The sequence below is a fragment of the Montipora capricornis genome, chromosome 9, assembly GCF_036669925.1.
Source record: "Montipora capricornis isolate CH-2021 chromosome 9, ASM3666992v2, whole genome shotgun sequence".
Classification (NCBI taxonomy): Eukaryota; Metazoa; Cnidaria; class Anthozoa; order Scleractinia; family Acroporidae; genus Montipora; species Montipora capricornis.
In genome coordinates this window covers 10,678,683-10,683,682 of record NC_090891.1, presented here as the reverse complement: position 1 = coordinate 10,683,682, position 5,000 = coordinate 10,678,683, and the positions used below count along the sequence as shown (strand labels likewise).

The window sequence follows — 5,000 nt, the reverse complement described above, 5'->3', positions numbered from 1 at the left end:
AACTTTTCCATGAGCTTTGCAAAATCACATCGATTTTACTCGTTCAGATCATCGGTGACCCCTACTTTTTAAATCATGAATCACCAACTTTACTTACTATCTACAAAATATGATGAAATAAAAAAATTCTCACCGTAAGAAGTTATCTTTTTTTAACATTTTCTTTCCTCGTGCCATCGAATTCCGCTAGTGGTTGCAACGGATAGAGCTTACGAAAACACTCGTCGAGGATGAACTCTACTGTTTACCACATCCCTAGCGGCATACAATTATCTAAAAATCTCACTCCTAAAAACCGATGCATGGAAACTTTCACTCCAACAGTTTATTTTTATGATTTTCGATGGATGAGCAGATGAGCCTACATCTCGCTATTATGACCGATTTCTCTAAATTACGGCATTTTCCACTGCCATTTTCTCCGAAACAAAGTCGGTGACCCCCATTTTTTTTTTCATTTTTGGAGTAAGTACTTTATGACCTAACTCTAGGCGAGAAATGAAGAAAATCTCACCGTAGGAAGATTTTGGCGCGAACGTCCTTAAGTCCACAGAATTCATTTTTTATATGTTGAGAAGTACTGTCAGGTAACTCAGATGGAAATTTGACAGACCGTAGCTGTAATTAAAATTATTAGTACAGTTTTGGTCGTTAGTAGAATTGAACATAATATTTTAACGGAACATAGTTTTTTAGTGCGTGATTAACCCATTGACTCCATGGGATTCCCCTTTGTCTAGTAAAATCGTCAGGTGTTAGACAGAGCAAATACTCTGGCTTTAGACAGGGGTGAAAGGGTTAAAGTACGATCATTACTTTGACTTTCTTTTTCTTGATTTGAACCAAAACAACTGACTGATTAATCATTACCTCCACAATTTCTATACAACTGCTTTGGCTTTTAGAACAAAGTATCAAAGGTGAAGCTGGTGGCTCACGGAGTAAACTTTGCAAAAAAAAAAAACCAGGTTAAAGAGACTTTTATGGTATTCGAGTATTATTGTAGAACAAATTTGCATATATCATAAAAGTCATTAAACCAATGAGAATCCAAACATGAAGATGTAGTTTGCTCAGGAGGAGTGTTCCCTATAAACGTGGCAGGCCACTTGTTGGGATTTTTTTTAAAAACAACCCTAAAAGGTAACAGAATCTTGTTTTGTGGATGTAGGCTAAAGAAATCTGACCTCTTAGAGGAACCAGTTCTAAATTGACAAATGACTGGCCAGAATTTTATAATTCATAAGTAAAAGTTATTTGCTCGCTTACCAAATTGTTCTACAGTTCCAGTCATTTTTCAGATTGATAGCCTTAAATGTAATGCAGCAACTCTGCCAGCCGTTTGGTCTCAGCATCATAAGCAGTACAAATCCACAAATTATTTTTTCTCTCCAAAAAGGAACAACAAGAACCCCTGTTATTTTCGTAAGGGAATTCCCCTTGGGGCAGTTTGTTTACTTTACCGCCATTGTTTAACACTATCCAGGGACTACTGAAAGCAAGGATGGAAATAAGTTACAGCTTGAAATAATTGGACCACTTTTCTTTACTTCTTACACTTACTGCATTCAAATTTAATTTATTCATCCTTGGAAATGGTAGGAATGATTACTATTATTATTATTATTATTATTATTATTATTATTATTATTTTTACATATGGAAAGGCAACAGGAGTTATTTCTGTGAAGTCTTATCCAGAAAACTGCAACATGGGATTATGCCCCTTTCAAATGTACAACTTTGTATGCTTTTGCTCAATGTTATTGAACAATTATTACAGAGATATGAAGTTATGGTTTTTTTAAAAGTTAAATCTAATGGAAGGGGATTAAAATTGTTGAAGCAACTGTGTTGCAACCAGAGTCCGCAAAGAAAGGTTAAATAATTTGCTGTAGTGGAGGTATTTAGTAGGCCAGCGTGAAATTTGTGAAAAGTTTTGGAGGATGGCACTGAATCAACTTCAACAGGTTTTCTAAACTTTGAAGATACCTAATCTTATATCCTCCTGCATTTTTATTGCTGGAAGATAAAATCAATTCCTGATTAAGTATTTTTGTTGTCACATTAACCCACTATCATATAATATAAGCTACAATGCGGTGAAAGCGTATTATTAGTTGTAGCAATATTTTGTTACAGAAAATTCTCCTTGCTAGTAAGCTGGATTTTTGAATCAAATTCCCAACGTAGAATATTGTTATTTGGCTATTCAGAGTTAACCTAATCTATGTTTAATTTTATAATTTGGAGGGAAGCAAACAATTGGCACTTTGCTTGGATTAACTATAGCAAAAAGGTTTCCTTCTAGTGTACCCAACATGAGGTGCTATGATATTGGTTATTATTGCTGCTAAATTCACTTTAAAATTTATTTTTGAACGACTGAAATACATGTCTCAATTTTCAGGGACCTCATGCATTCCTTTTTTTTCTCCCTCCGTGTTATAAAAATTGCCTCTATGGACCACTTGAATGGCAATTTTAACAACTTAATTTTGAAAAAAAAAAAGCAAAAAATCTTAACATTTTCTGCTAGATACGGGCCCCCGCGGACATATTGTGTAAATACTTAGTTGGAAGAGAAACCATTTGGTAATTTAGAGGTATATCTTTTGCTCCACTTTTCAAAAGATAAACGCATGAACTGAAATCAAGATGGTAATCCATTAGCCGGTAAACTCCACAAACGATCGCGAATTTCCACTCAAAGGTCCTCAAACACTGTAACAGCAACCGAGACTCGCGTTGATCTTGACATCTTTAAAGAAATTTACCTTGTAGCACTGTTGGCTTAAAAGAGAATCTCACTGGCATAGAAACGCACTATGCAGTCCGGCCAAACTTTCGTCAGTTTTACTAGCTTGAAAAAGGGTTTTTTTTTTTTTTTTTTATCAACGGTGATCTGATAAACACCCGATGGCAACTATGTTTGATTGAGCTATTGAAGTCACATGACAAGGCCTCTACCAATCAGGCATTTTTCGCCCGTGAAGTCGCGTTCGCGTTAGTAACCGCCGCGCGTGCTCAATACATTGAGTTTCAACCCATGACAGAGTTCTCTTTTCTCGTACTCGTCAGCCCAGTGAAAGCAAAAGAAACGAGACCTTTGCTAGCCTGAGCAGGTTTCAGTACACACCAATTCATCTTCCACTCTAAAGTAAAACCATAGTTATAATTCCACCAGGAACTTCAATTGCAATTTCTTTGCTTGAAAACTATCGATCCTTTCGGGACAGACACCCGAACAACTGGCTGACATTAAAGTCATAAAATGGTTTTCTTTTAAATGCAAACAATTCAAAGAAGAATCTAACAAGTCCCTAACTGGATTCACGAAGTCGGTCAGAGATTTGTCTTCGACTGTACGTAAATTTACCTTAGGACGTTGAAAATTGCTGATTTTTTTAAAGGGCTAGCATTGTCCACTATCTTAAATAACAGTTTAATTTTGGAAGCATAGTTGGGAAGAAATGTTTTCGGCAATTCCGATCTCGGCAGCGCAACAGAATAGATGAATTGAGATCAAAACGACGTTGTTATTGACCTTAGCAGTCTTAACTTTCTGCGTCATTCAGATATATCTGGAACACTATGTCGAGCATAACGACTGAATTGACAGGTTCTAATATAAAGAAAAATGTTTGACTACAAGATACGTTTCTCATTTAAGTGGTTCATGCTGAACATAGAGTCAATTCATCTGAGTGCTTTACGACTCAAACATACTCGATGCAAACCAAAAGAATAATTTATATAACAAACAAAACTTGCATGACAAAAATGAATCATCAGGGGCACCCAACGTCAATTTTCGGAAAATATCTGTTCGGAAGACGATTTGAGATCTAGAATTTTCGGAACATTTGTTTTAAAATTTCTTGCTTGCCTGCCTGTCCTAGGATTTTCGAACATCTAAAAAATGGTATAATTGCCCATTTTTAACGGATTTTTACCCTAAAAAGGTCACCTAGAATTTTCGGAAGCCTTTTTTCTGGCTGAAATTTTCGAAAAGGTAAGTTTTAATCCCTATAATTTTCGGATCACTAGACTTTCAGCTAGGAAATCCGAGCAGATAAAAAAATTTTAGAGGATAAAAATATGCCTATATCTATCGTTTAAATACTAAAATACGTTTAACATTGCTATGTTTAAGTGGTTTTGAACTATATCCTCGTTGGGTGCCCCTGCAAGGTGGCTAACAATGACAATTCTAAATATAATGTACACAGTAAATTACCTTCAAAGATCCAATCTTTATACTAAACACTAACAGTTGCTTGGAAGTTTTGGCTTCGCTTGTGCGGTTCCTAAGTGCGATGTAGCCCAGGGGTTTCAAGGGCTTATTTGAGGAACAAAGTGAACAAGTAAATGTCTATCCGATGTGAATCTTTGGAATAACAACATTTGATCCGGAGTGGCCTTTTAAGCTTAAAGCTAAGCCAATCAGGAAGAGCTTTGTTTCGTGTTGTTCCTGCAAAAATATTATGAGTACGGATGTAATTAAACAAAAAAATTTATATTTGCTTTTTTATTACTTTTTATTATGAGTGGTCAACACTTTTTTGATCCTAAATACCTAAGAAAAAAGAGCGAGAAATAAAACTGATTAATGGACTTGGAAAGGAAACCCTTGAGCATAATTGTCAAGAGACTTGGACGATCAATCTATTGACAAAGAAAAATGACACCAAAGTGTACTTCCACAATTTCCTGCAGTATTATAAATAATTGAAATACATTTTTAATACATCTCAGTAATGGAATACGTACTCATTGAATTAAAGTACTTTTTTTCGTAAAACTTTAATAGTAATTTGATTGGTATAACATATTGGTAGTATATTGAAAATTAGGAGACTTCACAATTATAATTGCATCTGCCCTGAATGTACAATTAAGCACCTCCTCAATTATTGCTGTATATTAAACCACATGGGAAAAGTGGAACTGATTTTTATCATCACAGGCAGTTTTTTTCAAGAATCGTTCTTCAAGTT

General features: G+C 35.2%; 1 long non-coding RNA gene across 1 annotated transcript in view; it reads right to left on the bottom strand.

The window, feature by feature from the left end:
• Positions 1 to 5,000, bottom strand: part of LOC138015369 (uncharacterized) — a 30,785-nt gene that overhangs the window by 25,110 nt on the left and 675 nt on the right. The window contains exon 2 of the long non-coding RNA XR_011125545.1: positions 4,241 to 4,474. This is a non-coding gene — a long non-coding RNA (uncharacterized lncRNA). The remainder of the gene's footprint in view (positions 1 to 4,240; positions 4,475 to 5,000) is intronic.